Here is a 21,680-nt window from a genome sequence, read left to right as displayed (position 1 = left end):
ACTTTGATGTATAGAATCAGAGAAGCTCAAAGGACTAACACAGAGATTGCCGCTATAAAGGAGAAACTTAGTAAAGGAAAAGCTAAAGGATTTCGTGAGGATGAGCACGACACCCTATGGTTTGAAGACCGCGTTTACGTGCCCAATGACCCGGAGATCAAGAAGTTGATTTTGCAAGAGGCACACGATTCACCATATTCAATTCACCCAGGAAATACCAAAATGTATTTGGATTTGAAGTATATTTTCTGTTGGACCGGAATGAAGAAGGATATTGCGGAGTATGTAGCAGTTTGTGATGTATGCCAGAGAGTAAAGGCAGAGCATTAGAAGCCAGCAGGATTGTTACAACCATTGCCGATACCTGAATGGAAGTGGGATAAGCTAGGCATGGATTTTATCACGGGATTACCCAGGACTCGTTCAGGCTATGACTCAATTTGGGTTGTAGTTGATCGATTGACGAAAGTAGCTCATTTCATCCCGGTAAAGACCACTTATAATAGTGCTAAGTTGGCAAAGATCTACATGACCATGATCGTATGTTTGCATGGAGTTCCGAGGAGTATCGTATCAGATAGAGGAACCCAGTTTACCTCAAAGTTCTGGAAGAAGTTGCATGAGACGTTGGGAACTAGGCTAGAATTCAGTACAACTTTTCATCCACAGACAGATGGACAGACCGAGAGAGTCAATCAGATTTTGGAGGATATGCTAAGAGCTTGTGTGCTAGATTATGGATCTAGTTGGGACGATAATTTGCCATATGCAGAGTTCTCTTACAACAATAGTTACCAAACCAGTTTGAAGATGGCCCCTTTCGAAGCTTTGTACGGAAGGAGGTTCAGGATACCGTTGTCGTGGGATGAAGTTGGAGACCGCCAGTTGTTTGGACCTGACTTGATTAAAGAGTCTGAACAGAAGGTGAAATTGATTCGCGATAGGCTCAATGTAGCTCAGTCCAGACAGAAGAGTTATGCAGATTCTAAACGCAAGGAGACAGTTTACGAAGTTGGAGATAGAGCTTATCTTCGAATATATCCACTTCGGGGAACAAAGCGTTTTGGAGTTAAGGGAAAATTAGCGCCATGATTTGTAGGACCGTATCGAGTTTTGGAGCGTATGGGAGAAGTGGCCTACAGGTTGGAATTGCCTGAAGGATTGTCAGGAGTTCATGATGTGTTCCACATTTCCCAGTTGAAGAAATGTCACACGGAGATGGCTGACATACCTTTGGGAGACACAGTGCCATTGGAAACTATTCAGTTGGATAACAATTTGACCTATGAGGAGAAACCAGTTAAGATTCTCGAGTTTGCCAGCCGAGTTACTCGCAGCAAGGTTATCAAGTTTTGCAAGGTTCAGTGGAGCCACCACACGGAGGATGAAGCCACCTGGGAACGAGAGGAAGATTTGCTCAAGGACCACCCTCACCTATTTTCTAGCCAACCCGAATCTCGAGGGCGAGATTCATCTTAAGGGGGGGTAGGTTTGTAACATCCTAAATTTTCAATTTGGAATGTTATACATTAGATCATCTATGCATATCGTATTTTATTCTGCATTTTGGTTGATCCTAGAAGTCCTAAGCAACTCAAGGACCCACGGAGAGAGTTGGGGGTTTCGTTATTTTCATATTTGAGTTTTCTCAAAGTTTGAGAATAGGATCATTTGATTTTATTTATTTTATCATCAATTATTTCTATTACAAAAATATGAGACAGGGAATAAAATGACTTTCCCAAAATAGAGAAATATTGAGGATTAAATGATAAAATCAAATAAGATTTTATTTCTGAGTTTTTCGGTGTTTTATTTGAATTTAGGAAAAATGTGCGTTTTTCAAAATTGCATTTAGGTCCGAAATAAATGTTCACCTTGTGCGGCTTGATTTTAGAACCCCGTGAAAATTTATTTCGGAATTTTTGGAGTCCGTTTAGTATTTCTTTTTTTATTCTGCGCGTAAAAGAAACAAACCGACCTACGGGCCGTGTCCGGTTAGGACTCTGGCCCGAGGTGGCTTTATAAGCCGGCCCAGCCCCGGGGGAACCCTAGCCCCGAGCCGCCCCAGCCGCCCGACCCCGTCGCCTGCCCCGCCGCCGCCGCCTGCGCCGCCGCCGCCGCCACGCCGCTCGCCTCCGCCCACGCGCCGCCCTGCCCGCACGCTCGCCGAGGTTCGCCGCCGCCTCGAAATCCGTGCTTGGTTTTTTTTAGAAAACCGATCGGTTTTCCGTCGGTTTTTCGTCGGTTTGTTTTAGTTTCGGTTTTTTTAAATAGATCGGTTTTCCGATTTATTTAAATAGCGAGTGTTCGTCCGTTCGTTCGTTCTAGCGAACATTCGTCATTTTTCTTTTTCTCGGATTAAATCCGCGATTTTTCTGATCGCGATTCTTGATCCGATTTTCGTTTTAGTGTAACTTTTCGCTCGTTTATCGGAATCAGGCGATTCAAGCGCCTGGAGTTTCGTCTCGAAACTCTCTATCCGTTTAACCAACTTAAACCAGATTTTGCTACTATAAAATTTGCCCTAGATCCAGATTAGTAGAACGAAGTTGTTTTCTTTCGCCGTTTGACTTTCGTTGCTTCGTTCGATTTGATTCTTTTTGCCAACCGGAGTTCTTAAGTTGAACCTTCTGGTTAGATCTCTTACTTGAGTTTTACCCGAGCATTAGATGAGTACTTATTGTATGCTTGTTTGTTTGTCTGCGATAGAATACCCGGAGTGCGCCGCTTGTTACTTTGAATCTCTAGGTTTCCTGGATCATCAGCAAGGCAAGTAACACTTTGATCATACCTTTCCTACTACCCAGTTTTATTGCATTAAATCAATCCTCACACATTGCATGATTAGGATCTAATTAAATTGTTAGATGGGAAGTAGTTGAGGTAGTACCTATTACCTATTTATTATCAAACCTTTGGGAGTTACTTCTACGTGTGCTTATTATGCCATGCTATGCTAGTAGACGTGGATTGGGTGAGTGATATCCATGAGAGATGTGAGTTTGGTTAATTAATGGTTTATCTAAGGTGGCAACTTAAACACACATCTGGGTGGATTGTGGCACCTGGGTATTCTAGGACTTGCCTGTTTTTTCTTTTGGACCGCCACCCATGCTCAAAGGGATCATGAGACTATTCATACTAGAAACTTCCATGTGCAGCCACAAGCTATTATGGGCTCTAGCATAGTTGACTAAGTCGTGCGAACTCTTACAGTGGTAGACTAGCAGATGTAGGGGATGTAGGTGGTACGGTCTACCCGATCGTAAGGTGCTAGCACTTCTGAAAGACTATGTCTCGGTCATCCGTCTTCTCAAACACCATGTAGTGCGAGAAACCAAACGGAGGCGCTCGAGTCTTGTGGGGAAAAGTGTGCAAATCTCTGTAGAGTGTAATAAACTAATCATGATTAGCCTATCACCGTTATGGACATCTTGAGTATCTAGTACCTGGATTTTCATGTGAATCTCAACATGTTACTCTAAATTAATTTTGTTGGGTTTTGTTTAATGATGATGCTTAATTGGGATTGAGAATGCTGCCAACCATTCTCAATGTTTAACAAATACCATGATAGTAATTAAATTTTATTCCTTTGAAGTAGGGAAAAATTGGCTTTACGCAAAACTGTAACCATAGAGCTTTCCACCAGCCAAATATGCATATAGTATAGTTGTTTCATTCCATTACTCTCTGTGTGTTACATTGCCAGCATATTCCATGTGCTGACCCGTTTCGGGCTGCAACATTAATGTTGCAGACTTTTCAGACAACGATTAAGGAGTTTTTAGGTCGTGGTTCTATACTCAGTGATGCCGTTGGAGTTGATGGACTCATTTATCTTCCAAGCCTTCCGCTGTTATCGTTATTAGATGGCCTTAAGCCATATTTATTGTAATAAGTTCTCTTTTGAGACACTCGATGTAATAAGTGTGTGATTGCTACTCTGTTATAAATCCTCCGAGTACTATGTGGTGTCAGCATTACTGATCCAGGGATGACACCATAGCACAGAGATCAGACTGTTTGAGGTCTGGTCGCTACAGTAAACATGTTCCAACAAGGAACAAACTTCAATCTTCACCTGCAACTAACAACGCTATAAGAGGGGCTGAGCAAAGCAGTAACATAGCCAATCAACGGTTTGCTAGGACAAGGCGGGTTAGAGGCTTGGTTCAACAATATGGGAGGCATGATAAGCAAGTGGTAGGTATCGTAGCATAGGCATAGCAAAAGAGCGAGCAACTAGCAAGCAGAGATATAAGTGATTTCGAGGGTATGGTCATCTTGCCTGAAATCCCGCAAGGAAGAAGAATGAGTCCATGAAGAAGACAAACGGGCGTAGTCGAACGGGTCCTCACAAACGCGACATTATCGGAACCAACCCGAAGAAGCAACACCGAAAAGAAGCACACAACATAGTAAACAACTATCACACGATCACGGCATGATGCACAACAAGTATGATGCATGTCCGGTTTAATGAAGCATGGCATGGCAAAGTGCACAAACAATACTACAAATTAAGTGGAGCACAATATGCAACGGAGTTGCATATTGAAGAAAACACCACATGACTTATTTAGTTCTCTCTCGTTTAGGTACCCAACAAGATTAAATGTTGTTAGCATGGCAAGAGGTGAAGCAAATGAAAACTACCTATCTAGTCAAGTTTAAATGAGGCTGGAAACAACAAACAACACTTCCGGAAAATCCCCATATGCATTTATTAGGTTTGGTACTGTTCTGCCCTAAACACAATTTTAGAGTTGTTAAACATGCAAAGTGATGCCACCATGTTAAACTAGACATTTTTCTACCCCATTTACATATAAAGTTTATTAAATTCGGAGTTACGGTTATAAAGTTATGAAATAAATCATTTTAACATGGCATAGGAGCAAATATAACCAAACAGCATTTTAAACATTTTAAACATAGATGAAAGTTGCAAATTATCAAACTAGATAAAATTCTAAGCAACTTTCATATATAATTTATTTAGATCCGATGCACGGTTGTGAAGTTATTAAATGCATGAAACTAGGGGGGTTTTCTGTAAAACTGCAAATCCCTGGAAATTAGCTAAATTCGCAGAGCCTCAAAAAAAAGATACTGGGCCGGATCTGCTGGCCCAACAACAGGGAAAAAAAGGGGGTGGGCGCCAGGGGTGTTCTCACCATGGGCTTGGCCCATTCGGTGGGAGGAGGGAGGCCTGGCGCTGGCTTGCTCATGCGGCCCATGATGGCGCTGGAGGTGGGCCTTGGCGAGGGGCGCTGGAGTCAGATCACAATGCGAGGCAGGGAGGCGCTGACGATGCTCGCGCGGTCAATGGCGCTGAATGAGGCATCATCCTCCGCTGCTCGCTTGACAGGAAGCAGCGGCGGCGCGGGACTGCAGGGACGCAGAGGTGCAGGATGTCAAGGGAGGCCAGATCCAAGGCGGGAGAGGCGCGATGCAGGCGGGGCGCGGCCAACAGGAGCGGAACTTGGCGGGGTGACGTGCTCGTCCCAGGTTTCGATAGAAGCAGTGCTCGGCAGTAGCAGAACTTGGCGAAGGGCGGCGGCTTGTCTCCTGCTGGGACCGAAGAAGCATGGGGGTCGGCAACGAGTGTCGAGGAAGGAGCTCCGGTCATGCTATGTTGCGGCTCCTGCGCGAAGAAACAGAGAGAGAGGGAACCGGGTGAGAGAGAGAGAGAGCAACGAGGGAGAGAAAGGGAAGAAGAGGAGCGGGACGAGGCGCTGCAGGAGGGTCGGCCTTGGAGCACTGGGGCTCGGGGCGACGGGCATCGGGGAAGCAGGAGGCCTCGGGAGGAGCTCGTTTCCTTGGGTCGATGAGGATGCAGGGACTCCAGAAGGTGCTCGCTGGCGATCCTTACAGTGGCGGAAGGGAGGCAGCCCAGGAAGCAGAGGAGGTTGCGGGCTCGGGCGACGAATGGATAGAGGGGAAGGTGTGGCTGGTTGGCTCTTGTCTGCTGTGATTTGGGCGCAGCAGAAATCAAGGAGGGACATGGGGAGCGCTGGTTGGTGGATGGGTGCATCGGGAGGATCCCAAGGTGGGAGAGGAGTGGCGGCGGGGAGAAGGATTGGATGGGACAGCCCTCCTAGGATCTAGGGTTAGACTAGTTATATATAGCGGGTAGGTTAGGTTAGGGGCTATCTCGACCCCACGATCGCAAACGGACGATCGCGGATAAAATATGTTAGGAAGTCCAAAAAACAAAACGGAGACGTTTTGTAGATGTTTGGGGTTGATCCGGACACAGCGGTACCGACTGTCCGGGTCGGGTCCGGGACAGATTTCGGACACGCGCGGGAGGAGGTCCACGGGCTGACGAGAGAGGTTAGGTAAGGCCTGGCGGTGAGAGGTAGTGCAGAAGGCAAAGGGCTGAGAAGATAGAAGAGGAGAGGCCCGGCGACTGTTTCCGGAGACCGAAAACGTCCGACGTTAGACCGACTATACTGCCGCTATAGTTATCCGTTGGGGCATCAAACGATCTCTGAATGCAATGAAACTTGACAGGCGGTCTATCTACACTATAATAAGACCACATGTCAACTCTCATCCCATTCCGAGAACATTTTCCGGACACTTATAAAATATTATTTTGGACATGTCGTGGGCACGTGCAAGTGTGGTTGGACTCAGAATTGACAACGGAGAGAACTCGGAGAACCCGGACGAATGCAAGTTTTGAAAACATGATGATGCAATGCGGATGATGACATGGCAAGATGCAACACGCAAGCGAATGACAAGCCAACAACAGCAAATAAGCAGAGGACACCTGGCACATCAGTCTCGGGGCGTTACATTCATCATCCCGGTGCTCTCCATGACGAGGAGGGAGTAGTTCTCCCCGGGGCTGATGGTATGTACCAGTAGCTATGTGTTTGATCTCTCTCTCTCTCTCTCTCTCTCTCTCTCTCTCTCGTGTTCTTGAGGTGGTACGATCTTGATGTATCGCGAGCTTTGCTATTATAGTTGGATATTATGATGTTTTCTCCCCCCTCTACTCTCTTGTAATGGATTGAGTTTCCCCTTTGAAGTTATCTTATCGGATTGAGTCTTTAAAGATTTGAGAACACTTGATGCATGTCTTGCCGTGCGTATCTGTGGTGACTATGGGATATCACGTGATTCACTTGATGTATGTTTTGGTGATCAACTTGCGGGTTCCGCCCATGAACCTATGCATAGGGGTTGGCACACGTTTTCATTGTGATTCTCCAGTAGAAACTTTGGGGCACTCTTTGAGGTTCTATGTGTTGGTTGAATAGATGAATCTGAGATTGTGTGATGCATATCGTATAATCATAACCCACGGATACTTGAGGTGACATTGGAGTATCTAGGTGACATTAGGGTTTTGGTTGATTTTTGTGTTAAGGTGTTATTCTAGTACGAACTCTAGGGCTGTTTGTGACACTTATAGGAATAGCCCAATAGATTGATTGGAAAGAATAACTTTGAGGTGGTTTCGTACCCTACCATAATCTCTTCGTTTGTTCTCCGGTATTAGTGACTTTGGAGTGACTCTTTGTTGCATGTTGAGGGATAGTTATGTGATCCAATTATGTTATTATTGTTGAGAGAACTTGCACTAGTGAAAGTATGAACCCTAGGCCTTGTTTGAACGCATTGCAATACCGTTTGTGCTCACTTTTATCATTAGTTACCTTGCTGTTTTTATATTTTCAGATTACAAAAACCTTTATCTACTATCCATATACCACTTGTATCACCACATCTTCGCCGAACTAGTGCACTTATACAATTTACCATTGTATTGGGTGTGTTGGGGACACAAGAGACTCTTTGTTATTTGGTTGCAGGGTTGCTTCAGAGAGACCATCTTCATCCTACGCCTCCAATGGATTGATAAACCTTAGGTCATCCACTTGAGGGAAATTTTCTACTGTCCTACAAACCTCTGCACTTGGAGGCCCAACAACGTCTACAAGAAGAAGGTTGTGTAGTAGACATCAAGCGCTTTTCTGGCGCTGTTGCCGGGGAGGTGAGTGCTTGAAGGTATACCTTTAGATCTTGCAATCGAATCTTTTTGTTTCTTGTTTTAGCACTAGTCTAGTTTATAAAAGAAAACTACAAAGACAAATGGAATTGAGTTTGTCTCACACGCTTCATCTTTTTAATATCTTTCGTGAGTATTATGGGAAGGAAAATTGTGCGAAAGTGTTAGAAGAAGAATGCATTAAAATGTTTGGCATTAAATCTTTGAATGATGAGAATGATTGCAAGGTTGTTGGTATGAACTCCTTGAATATCCATGGTACTAATGATGATTGCACTAGTTATGATGAATTTGTCTCCTATAAACATGTCAATTTTTGTGGAGTGCATTGGCTTTGTAAGTACACACCAAATAGGGAAGATAGATATTGCATGAGGCATAAGTACTTAGAAACTAAATTGTTGCAAGAAAGGCTAGATGATTGTGCTGAAAATTTAAATTTTCTTGGCCGTACTTGTGGACTTTGCAATGAAAGTGGTCATTTAGCTATCCGATGCAAATTGTTTCATGATCTAATCGTGTCCAAAAATTGTGATGAGTTGATTTCTCTTGCACATTATAATGAACTTAGCTTGCTTATGGGTTGCGAAGAATTGAAACATATAACTGGGCATCTTCCAGAATTTGCCCGTTATAAACTTCTTGGTTTTGATCTGGAGAATATTTATATGTATTGTGCGGTGAATTGCATTGAAAATACTTTATATAGCCAAATACTTAAAGAAAAGAAAGCAAATAGAAGATGAAGAGAATACTAATGAAAGGGATGAAACTTCCCAATACCCTCCTATTATTTCTTATGATGAATTAGGTAATGAGGAGGAGCCTCCTATTCAACCAATATCATTAATAAGGAGCTCCAAAAAGAGGATTGAACCCACACATGATGTGGTGAAGAAGAAGAAAAGAAAAAGGAAGAGAGGTAAAAAGATATCTCTCCCAAATAATGCTGCTCCTATTACTGTTGTGCCTCATGAAAATATAATTGTGGAAGATGATGCACTTTATGATGATCTCGTTATGCCTATTGCTTGTTGTGATGATTATGATTGGGAAGATAATGATACTTCTTATGATCTTGAAAATCTTTTTGGCACTTGCTTGGAAGAATATGATAATTGCTATACTATTGGTGCTATCCATACTATTAATGATGAAAGTGACTATGCTTATGATATGAAAAGGCCCAAGCTTGGGGATGCCATGTCTGATGAAGATGATGTTTTTGAGAATATATTTTCTGCAATTAATGTTAGTCCCAAGCTTGGGGATGCTACGTTTAATGAAAATGATATTTTTAGTCTCCCAAGTTTTGATATGCAAATTTATAATGATGATAGCATGCCTCTTACTTATGATGATTATATTGATGAAAATGGGTTTGGAAGAGTGTCAACTTTAGGAAGTAGTAACCCCACTACTTTGGAGGATGTTGAATCTCATTGTGATAATTATAAAAGTGGATTTGGAGAGGTCATGACTTTATTTAGTAATGATTCCACTATCTTGGAAGAGGTTTCAATTGACTATGATGAGAACAAAGTTGCTACTTATGATGATTATTGTGATGAAACTTATGCTATAAAAATTAGTTATGATTATATTTATAAACTTGTCATGATTATGATTACCCCTTTTCTGAACATTACTCTTTTAATGTGGAAACGATTTATAGTATTCGAGTCTTTTATGATACTCCCACTATTCCGAATGAGAAGAAATTTGCTTATGTGGAGAGTAGTAAATTTTCTATGCTTGTAGATCATGAAAAGAATGCTTTAGGTGCTGGTTACATTGTTGAATTCATTCATGATGCTACTGAAAATTATTATGAGGGAGGAATATATACTTGTCGGAATTGCAATAATATCAAGTTTCTTCTCTATGTGCTTGAAGTTTTAAAGTTATGCTTGTTTTAACTTCCTATGCAAGTTGATTCTTGTTCCCACAAGTTGTTTGCTCACAAAATCCCTATGCATAGGAAGTGGGTTAGACTTAAACGTGCTAGTTATATTCTTCATGATGCTATCCTTATGTTTCAATTCTTATCTTTTATATGAGCATCATTGAAATCATCATGCCTAGCTAGGGGCGTTAAGCGATAGCGCTTGTTGGGAGGCGACCCAATTTTATTTTTGTTCCTTGCTTTTTGCTCCTGTTTAGTAATAAATAATTCATCTAGCCTCTTTTTAGATGTGGTTTTATGTTTTAATTAGTTTTTGTGCCAAGTAGAACCTTTGGGAAGACTTGGGTGAAGTCTTTATGATCATGCTGTAAAAAACAGAAACTTTAGCGCTCACGAGAATTGCTGCCATTTTTATTTGGAGAATTATATTTAGTTAATTATTTTTTCAGATGATTAATAGATAAATTACTAAGGTCAAGAAATTTATATTAGAATTTTTGGGGTTCCAGAAGTATACGTTTTATCCAGATTACTACAGACTGTTCTGTTTTTGACAGATTCTGTTTTCGATGTGTTGTTTGCTTATTTTGATGAATCTATGAGTATTATTGGAGAGTATGAACCATAGAGAAGTTGGAATACAGTAGGTTTAACACCAATATGAATTAATAATGAGTTCATTACAGTACCTTGAAGTGGTGTTTTGTTTTCTTTCGCTAACGGAGCTCACGAGTTTTCTACTTTAAGTTTTGTGTTGTGAAGTTTTCAAGTTTTGGGTGAAGATTCGATGGACTATGGAATAAGGAGTGGCAAGAGGCTAAGATTGGGGATGCCCAAGGCACCCCAAGATAATATTCAAGGACAACCAAAAGCCTAAGCTTGGGGATGCCCCGGAAGGCATCCCCTCTTTCGTCTTCGTTCATCGGTAACTTTACTTGGAGCTATATTTTTATTCACCACATGATATGTGTTTTGCTTGGAGCGTCATTTTATTTTATTTAGTTTTGCTTGCTGTTTGAATGAAATACCAAGATCTGAAATTATTTAATGTTAGAGAGTCTTCACATAGTTGCATAATTATTCGACTACTCATTGGTCTTCACTTATATCTTTCGGAGTAGTTTGTCATTTGCTCTAGTGCTTCACTTATATCTTTTTAGAGCACGATGGAGGATTTGTTTTATAGAAACTATTGATCTCTCATGCATCACTTAGATTATTTTGAGAGTCCTAAAAAGCATGGTAATTTGCTTTGGTTATGAATTTAGTCCTAATATGATGGGCATCCAAGTGGGGTATAATAAAAAAATTCATATAGAGTGCATTGAATACTATGAGAAGTTTGGTACTTGATGCTTGTTTTGAGATATGGAGATGGTAATATTAGAGTCATGCTAGTGAGTAGTTGTGAATTTGAGAGATACTTGTGTTAAAGTTTGTGATTCCCGTAGCATACACGTATGGTGAACCGTTATGTGATGAAGTCGGAGAATGATTTATATATTGATTGTCTTCCTTATGAGTGGCGGTCGGGGATGAGCGATGGTCTTTTCCTACCAATCTATCCCCCTAGGAGCATGCGCATATTACTTTTTTCGATAACTAATAGATTTTTGCAATAAGTATGTGAGTTCTTTATGGCTAATGTTGAGTCCATGGATTATACGCACCCTCACCCTTCCACCATTGCTAGCCTCTCTAGTACCGCACAACTTTCGCTGGTACCTTAAACCCACCATATACCTTCCTCAAAACAGCCACCATATCTACCTATTATGGCATTTCCATAGCCATTCCGAGATATATTGCCATGCAACTTTCCACCGTTCCGTTTACTATGACACGCTCCATCATTGTCATATTGCGTTGCATGATCATGTAGTTGACATCGTATTTGTGGCAAAGCCACCGTTCATAATTATTTCATACATGTCACTCATGAGTCATTGCACATCCCGGTACACCGACGGAGGCATTCATATAGAGTCATATCTTGTTCTAAGTATCGAGTTGTAATTCTTGAGTTGTAAGTAAATAAAAGTGTGATGATCATCATTATTAGAGCATTGTCCCAGTGAGGAAAGGATGATGGAGACTATGATTCCCCCATAAGTCGAGATGAGACTCCGGACGAAAAAAGAGGCCAAAGAAGCCAAAAAAAGAGGCCATAAAAATAAGGGAGAAGGCCCAAATAAAAAAATAAAATAAAAAAATGAGAGAAAAAGAAAGAAGGGACAATGCTACTATCCTTTTACCACACTTGTGCTTCAAAATAGCACCATGATCTTCATAATAGAGAGTCTGCTATGTTGTCACTTTCATATACTAGTGGGAATTTTTCATTATAGAAATTGGCTTGTATATTCCAATGACGGGCTTCCTCAAAATGCCCTAGGTCTTCATGAGCAAGCGAGTTGGCTGCACACCCACTTAGTTCTTTTTGTTGAGCTTTCATATACTTATAGCTCTAGTGCATCTGTTGCATGGCAATCCCTACTCACTCACATTGATATCTATTGATGGGCATCTCCATAGCCCGTTGATACGCCTAGTTGATATGAGACTATCTTCTCCCTTTTTGTGTTCTCCACAACCACCATTCTATTCCACCTATAGTGCTATATTCATGGCTCATGCTCATGTATTGTGTGAAGATTGAAAAAGTTTGAGAACATCAAAAGTATGAAACAGTTGCTTGGCTTGTCATCGGGGTTGTGCATGATTTAAATATTTTTGTGTGGTGAAGATGGAGCATAGACAAACTATATGATTTTGTAGGTATAACTCTCTTTTGCCATGTTATTTTGAAGAGACAAAATTGCTTGGTTAGTATGCTTGAAGTATTATTATTTTTATGTCAATATTAAACTTTTGTCTTGAATCTTATGGATCTAAATATTCTTGCCATAATAAAGAGAGTTACATGGATAAATATGTTAGGTAGCATTCCACATCAAAAATTCTGTTTTTTATCATTTACCTACTCGAGGACGAGCATGAATTAAGCTTGGGGATGCTGATACGTCTCCAACGTACCAACCCTAGCTCGCTCGGCGGCGGCGAAACCCGCACCGCTAGATCCATTGCGAGGTGATGGGAGACCATAGGAAGCGTCGGCGACCGCGGCCGCTGCCGTAGGGACACCACATCTTCACTTGAGCCCAGAGAAGGCGGCGGTGTTGGTGGAGCCAATGGCAACAAGGGCAGCGGATCTGCACGGGAGCACGGACAAGGCGACACTGGCGATGCCTGATACGTCTCCAACGTATCTATAATTTTTGATTGTTCCATGCTATTATATTATCAACCTTGGATGTTTTATATGCATTTATATGCTATTTTATATGATTTTTGGGACTAACCTATTAACCCAGAGCCCAGTGCCAGTTTCTGTTTTTTTTCCTTGTTTTAGAGTATCGCAGAAAAGGAAAATCAAATGGAGTCCAATTGACCTGAAACTTCACGGAACTTATTTTTGGAAGGAAAGCAACCCGCGAGACTTGGAGTCCACGTCAAGGAAGTTTCGAGGAAGCCACGAGGTAGTGGGGCGCGCCCACCCCCTAGGCGCGCCCTCCACCCTCGTGGGCCCCTTGTGGCTCCTCTGACGTACTTCTTCCTCCTATATATCTCCATATACCCTAAAATGACCGGGGAGCGCAATAGATTGGGAGTTCCGCCGCCAGAAGCCTCTATAGCCACCGAAAGCCAATCTAGACCCGTTCCGGCACCCTGACGGAGGGGGAATCCCTCTCCGGTGGCCATCTTCATCATCCCGGTGCTCTCCATGACGAGGAGGGAGTAGTTCTCCCTCGGGGCTGAGGGTATGTACCAGTAGCTATGTGTTTGATCTCTCTCTCTCTCGTGTTCTTGAGGTGGTACAATCTTGATGTATCGCGAGCTTTGCTATTATAGTTGGATCTTATGATGTTTTCTCCCCCCTCTACTCTCTTGTAATGGATTGAGTTTCCCCTTACAAGTTATCTTATGAGATTGAGTCTTTAAAGATTTGAGAACACTTGATGTATGTCTTGCCGTGCGTATCTGTGGTGACAATGGGATATAACGTGATTCACTTGATGTATGTTTTGGTGATCAACTTGCGGGTTCCGCCCATGAACCTATGCATAGGGGTTGGCACACGTTTTCGTCGTGATTCTCCGGTAGAAACTTTGGGGAACTCTTTGAGGTTCTATGTGTTGGTTGAATAGATGAATCTGAGATTGTGTGATGCATATCGTATAATCATACCCACGGATACTTGAGGTGACATTGCAGTATCTAGGTGACATTAGGGTTTTGGTGGATTTGTGTCTTAAGGTGTTATTCTAGTATGAACTCTAGGGCTGTTTGTGACACTTATAGGAATAGCCCAATAGATTGATTGGAAAGAATAACTTTGAGGTGGTTTCGTACCCTACCATAATCTCTTCGTTTGTTCTCCGGTATTAGTGACTTTGGAGTGACTCTTTGTTGCATGTTGAGGGATAGTTATGTGATCCAATTATGTTATTATTGTCGAGAGAACTTGCACTAGTGAAAGTATGAACCCTAGGCCTTGTTTGAACGCATTGCAATACCGTTTGTGCTCACTTTTATCATTAGTTACCTTGCTGTTTTTATATTTTCAGATTACAAAAACCTTTATCTACTATCCATATACCACTTGTATCACCATCTCTTCGCCGAACTAGTGCACCTATGCAATTTACCATTTTATTGGGTGTGTTGGGGACACAAGAGACTCTTTGTTATTTGGTTGCAGGGTTGCTTGAGAGAGACCATCTTCATCCTACGCCTCCTACGGATTGATAAACCTTAGGTCATCCACTTGAGGGAAATTTGCTACTGTCCTACAAACCTCTGCACTTGGAGGCCCAACAACGTCTACAAGAAGAAGGTTGTGTAGTAGACATCATTACTTCTTTCGGTTAATCCTATTCTGTTGCATAGCCTATCATTGTTGCTACAGTTGTTGATACCTTACCTGCAATCCTAAATGCCTAGTATATGATGCTAGTTTATTATCAGTGACCCTACATTCTTGTCCGTCTGCCATGCTATACTATCGAGCCGTGATCACTAGGGAGGTGATCACGGGTATATATTATATATCTTATACATGATACATGTGATGACTAAAGACGGGTCGGCTCGTAGAGTACCCGCGAGTGATTCACGGATTGGGGGCTGAAAGGACCTTTGTCCCGACGGCCCTCTGGGTGGATCTTTGTGGTGGAGCGACAGGGCAGGTTCAGACCACCTATGAGAGAGGTGGGCCTGGCCCTGGTCGGCGTCCGCGAGTACTTCAAAATAACACGCTTAACGAGATCTTGGTATTTGATCTAAGTTTGGCCATTGGCCTATACGCACTAACCAATTACACGGGAACAATTATGGGCACTCGACGTTGTGGTATCAGCTAAAGCCTTCGTGACGTCACCGACTGGGCGACGCACGCTGGGTTTGACTGGAACGCCTGCTCTTGTATAAGGGAGGCTAGGTCTGCTCGCCGGCCGCGTTCGCAACGTGCAGGTGTGCAATGGGCAATAGGCCCAGACTACTGTGCCATAGGATTTAGACCGGCGTGTTGACCTCTCTGTTGTGCCTAGGTAGGCTGCGACGTGTTGATCTTCCGAGGCCGGGCATGACCCAAGGAAAGTGTGTCCGGCCAAAGGGGATCGAGCGTGTTGGGAAATGTGGTGCACCCCTGCAGGGAAGTTGATCTATTCGAATAGCCGTGTCCCTCGGTAAAAGGACGACCCGGAGTTGTACCTTGATCTTATGACAACTAGAACCGGATACTTAATAAAGCACACCCTTCCAAGCACCAGATACAACCCGGTGATTGCTCTCTAACAGGGCGACGAGGAGAGGATCGCCGGGTAGGATTATGCTATGCGATGATACTTGGTTAACTTACCATCTACTCTCTTCTCCTGCTGCAAGATGGAGGTTGCCAGAAGCGTAGTCTTCGACAGGACTAGCTATCCGCCTATTATTCTGGCATTCTGCAGTTCAGTCCACATATACTATCCCTTTCATTTGATACCAATGCATATGTAGTGTAGCTCCTTGTTTGCGAGTACTTTGGATGAGTACTCACGGTTGTTTTTCTCCCCCTTTTCCCTTTCTATACCCGGTTGTTGCGACCAGATGATGGAGTCCAGGAGTCAGAGGATCCCGAGGATCATTCTACATGGAGTTCGGCTTCGAGGAGTAGTTAGGAGGTCCCAGGAAGGAGGCCTCGCCTTTTTGATCGTTGCTACTTTTTCTGCTATCCTTCTTAAGGCAAACTTGTTTAACTTATGTCTGTACTCAGATATGATTGCTTCCGCTGACTCTTGTGTTTTCGAGCTTATGTATTCGAGCCCTCGAGGCCCCTGGCTTGTAATACAAAGCTTGTATTATTTTAATTTGTGTCTAGAGTTGTGTTGTGATATCTTCCCGTGAGTCCTTGATCTTGATCGTACACATTTGCGTGTATGATTAGTGTACGGTCAAATCAGGGGCGTCACAACAATATTGCAATGCTAGGAAACAAGGCCTAGGGTTCATAATTTCACTAGTGCAAGTTCTATCAACAATAATGAAATAATTGGATCATATAACTATCCCTCAACATGCAACAAAGAGTCACTCCAAAGTCACTAATAGCGAAGAACAAACAAAGAGATTATTGTAGGGTATGAAACCACGTCAAAGTTATCCTTCCTGATCAATCTATTCAAGAGTCCGTAGTAAAATAACATGAAGCTATTCTTTCCGTTCCATCTATCCTAGAGTTCGTACTAGAATAACACCTTAAGACACAAATCAACCAAGACCCTAATTTCACCTAGATACTCCAATGTCACCTCAAGTATCCATGGGTATGATTATACGATATGCATCACACAATCTTAGATTCATCTATTCAACCAACACAAAGAACTTCAAAGAGTGCCCCAAAATTTCTACCGAAGAGTCAGGACAAAAACATGTGCCAACCCCTATGCATAAGTTCACGAGGTCACGGAACTCACAAGTTGATCACCAAAACATACATCAAGTGGATCACGTGATATCCCATTGTCACCACAGATAAGCACATGCAAGACATACATCAAGTGTTCTCAAATCCTTAAAGACTCAATCTGATAAAATAACTTCAAAGGGAAAACTCAATCCATTACAAGAGAGTAGAGGGGGAGAAACATCATAAGATCCAACTATAATAGCAAAGCTCGCGATACATCAAGATCGTGCCAAATCAAGAACACGAGAGAGAGAGAGAGATCAAACACATAGCTACTGGTACATACCCTCAGCCCCGAAGGTGAACTACTCCCTCCTCGTCATGGAGAGCGTCGGGATGATGAAGATGGCCACCCGAGAGGGATTCCCCCCTCCGGCAAGGTGCCGGAATGGGTCTAGATTGGTTTTCGGTGGCTACGGAGGCTTCTGGCGGTGGAACTCCCGATCTAGGTTTCTTTCTGGAAGTTTCAGTATATATAAGAGGTTTTGGCATCGAGAACAAGTGAGGGTGTCTCTGGGCTGTCCATGAGGTAGGGAGGCGCGCCCGGGGGGGGGGGGGGGGTGGCCGCGCCCCCTCCCTCGTGAGCAGCCCGAGACTCTTCTGGCCTAACTCTTTTACTCCATGGCCTTCTTCTGGTCCAGAAATAAGTTCGGTGAAGTTTCAGGTCAATTGGAATCCGTTTGATTTTCCTTTTCTGTAAAACTGAAAAACAAGGAAAAAACAGAAACTGGCACTAGGCTCTAGGTTAATAGGTTAGTCCCAAAAATTATATAAAATAGCATATAAATGCATATAAAACATCCAAGGTTGATAATATAATAGCATGGAACAATCAAAAATTATAGATACATTGGAGACGTATCAAGCATCCCCAGGCTTAATTCCTGCTCGTCCTCGAGTAGGTAAATGATAAAAACAGAGTTTTTGATGTGGAATGCTACCTAGCATAATTATCAATGTAATTTTCTTTATTGTGGCATGAATATTCAGATCCATAAGATTCAAGACAAAAGTTTAATATTGACATAAAAATAATAATACTTCAAGCATACTAACTAAGCAGTCATGTCTTCTCAAAATAACATGGCAAAAGATAGTTCATCCCTACAAAATCATATAGTTTGGTCATGCTCCATTTTCGTCACACAAGAATGCTCTCATCATGCACAACCCCAATGACAAGCCAAGAAATTGTTTCACACTTTAGTAATCTCAAACTTTTTTCAACTTTCACGCAATACATGAGCGTGAGCCATGGGTATAGCACTATGGGTGGAATATAATATGATGATGGGGTTTATGTGGAGAAGACAAAAAGGAGAAAGTCTCACATCGACGCGGCTAATCAATGGGATAGGGAGATGCCCATCAATTGATGTCAATGCAAGGAGTAGGGATTGCCATGCAACGGATGCACTAGAGCTATAAATGTATGAACGCTCAACAAAAAGAAACTAAGTGGGTGTGCATCCAAATTGCTTGCTCACGAAGACCTAGGGAATTTGAGGAAGCCCATTGTTGGAATATAGAAGCCAAGTTCTATAATGAAAAATTCCCACTAGTATATGAAAGTGAAAAAACAAGAGACTCTCTATCATAAAGATCATGGTGCTACTTTGAAGCTCAAGTGTGGAAAAAAGGATAGTAGCATTGCCCCTTTTTATTTCTTTTTTCTCTTTATTTTTCTTTTTTTGGGCCTTTCTTTTTTTATATTTGGACTTTCTCCTTTTTTGGGACAATGCTCTATTAATGATGATCATCACACTTCTATTTATTTACAACTCAATGATTGCAACTCGATACTAGAACAAAGTATGACTCTATATGAATGGCTCTAGCGGTGTACCGGGATGGGCAATGAATCAAGAGTGACATGTATGAAATTATGCATGGTGGCTTTGCCACAAATACGATGTCAACTACATGATCATGCAAGGCAATATGACAATGATGAAGCATGTCATAATAAACGAGATGGTGGAAAGTTGCATGGCAATATATCTCGGAATGGCTATGGAAATTCCATAATAGGTAGGTATCGTGGATGCACCGGCGAAGTTTGCACCAACTCTCGAGATGAGAAAGGGCAATGCACAGTACCGAAGAGGCTAGCAATGATGGAAAGGTGAGAGTGCGTATAATCCATGGACCCAACATTAGTCATAAAGAACTCACATACTTATTGCAAAAATCTACAAGTCATCAAAAACCAAGAATTACACACATGCTCCTAGGGGGATAGATTGGTAGGAGAAGACCATCGCTCGTCCCCGACCACCACTCATAAGGAAGGCAATCAAAGAAACACCTCATGCTTCAAATTTGTCACACAACGGTTACCATACGTGCCTGCTACGGGACTTGCAAACCTCAACACAAGTATTTCTCAAATTCACAATTACTCAACTAGCACGACTCTAATATTACCATCTTCATATCTCAAAACAATTATCAAGTATCAAACTTCTCATAGTATTCAATGCACGTATATGGAAGTTTTTATTATACCCATCATGGATGCCTATCATATTAGGACTAGTTTCATAACCAAAGTAAATTACCATGCTTTTCTAAAATACTCTCAAAATAATATAAGTGAAGCATGATAGTTCATCTATTTCTAGAAAATAAAACCATTGTCGTGCTCTAAAAGGATATAAGTGAAGCACTAGAGCAAATGACAAACTACTCCAAAAGATATAACTGAAGATCAATGAGTAGTCGAATAATTATGCAACTATGTGAAGACTCTCTAACATTTAAGAATTTCAGATATTCGTATTTTATTCAAACAGCAAGCAAAATAAAATAAAGTAAAATGATGCTCCAAGCAAAACACATATCATGTGGTGAATAAAAATAGAGCCTCAAGTAAAGTTACCGATGAACGAAGACGAAAGAGGGGATGCCATCCAGGGCGTCCCCAAGATTAGGCTCTTGGTTGTCCTTGAATATTACATTGGGGTGCCTTGGGAATCCCCAATCTTAGGCTCTTTCCATTCCTTATTCCGTAGTCCATCGAATCTTTACCCAAAACTTGAAAACCTCACAACACAAAACTCAACAAAAAACTCGTAAGCTCCGTTAGTATAAGAAAATAAATCACCACTTAGGTACAGTTGTGAACTCATTATAAATTCATATTAGTGTAATATCTATTGTATTCCAACTTCTCTATGGTTCATACCCTCTGATACTACTCATAGATTCATCGAAATAAGCAAACAACACATAGAAAACAGAATCTGTCAAAAACAGAACAGTCTGTAGTAATCTGTATCAAACGTATATTTCTTGAACTCATAAAATTCTGAAATAAATTGGTGGACGTGAGGAATTTTTCTATTAATCATATTAAAAAAGAATCAACTTAATATCACCCTCCAGTAAACAATGGTAGCTAATCTCGTGAGTGCTAAAGTTTCTGTTTTTTACAGCAAGATCAAAAAGACTTCACCCAAGTCTTCCCAAAGGTTCTACTTGGCACAAACACTAATTAAAACATAAAACCGCATCTAAACAGAGTCTAGATGAATTATTTATTACTAAACAGGAGCAAAAAGCAAGGAACAAAAATAAAATTGGGTTGCCTCCCAACAAGCGCTATCGTTTAACGCCCCTAGCTAGGCATGATGATTTCAATGATGCTCACATAAAAGATAATAATTGAAACATAAAGAGCATCACGAAGAATATTACTAGCACATTTAAATCTAACCCACTTACTATGCATAGGGATTTTGTGAGCAAACAACTTATGGGAACAAGAATCTACTTGCATTGGAAGGTAAAACAAGCATAACTTCCGGATTTTAAGCACATAGAGAGGAAACTTGATATTATTGCAACTCCCACAAGCATATATTCCTCCCTCATAATAATTTTCAGTAGCATCATTAATGAATTCAACAATATAACTATCACATGAAGCATTCTTTTCATGATCTAAAAGCATAGAAAATTTACTACTCTCCACATAAGCAAGATTCTCCTCAATCGAAATAGTGGGAGTATCATAAGAAACTTGAATACTATAAATTGTTTCCACACTAAAAGAGTAATGTTCATGAAAAGGGTAATCATAATCATGAAAATTTTCCTAAATATAACCATCTGTACTTTTTATATCATAAGTATCATCACAGTAATCATCATAAGTAGCAACTTTGTTCTCATCATAATCAATTGAAACCTCTTCCAAGATAGTGGAATCATTACTAAATAAAGTCATGACCTCTACAAATCCACTTTCATAATTGTCACAATAAGATTCAACACCCTCCAAAATAGTGGGATCATTACTTCCTAAAGTTGACACTCTTCCAAACCCACTTTCATCAATATAATCATCGTAAATAGGAGGCATCCTATCATCATAATAAATTTGCATATCAAAACTTGGGATGTTAAAAAATCATCTTCATAAAACATAGCACCCGCAAGCTTGGGACAAACATTAATTGCAGCAAATACATTCTCAAACATGTCATTCTCATCAAACATATCATCCCCAAGCTTGGGCCTTTTCATATCATAGGCATAATCAGTCTCATCATTGATAGTATGGATAGCACCAATAGTAAGCAATTATCATCATCACAATGAGTAATAGGAGCAACATCATTTGGGAGGAATACCTTATTACCTTTTGTTCTTCGTCTTTTCTTTTTCTTGTTCACATCATGTGTGGGTTTAATCCTCTTTTTGGAGCTCGTTATTAATGA

Source organism: Triticum urartu, chromosome 7A (genome assembly GCF_056163025.1).
Source record: "Triticum urartu cultivar PI428250 chromosome 7A, HENAU_Tu73, whole genome shotgun sequence".
NCBI lineage: Eukaryota > Viridiplantae > Streptophyta > Magnoliopsida > Poales > Poaceae > Triticum > Triticum urartu.
Note: the sequence above shows the minus strand (reverse complement) of the source record.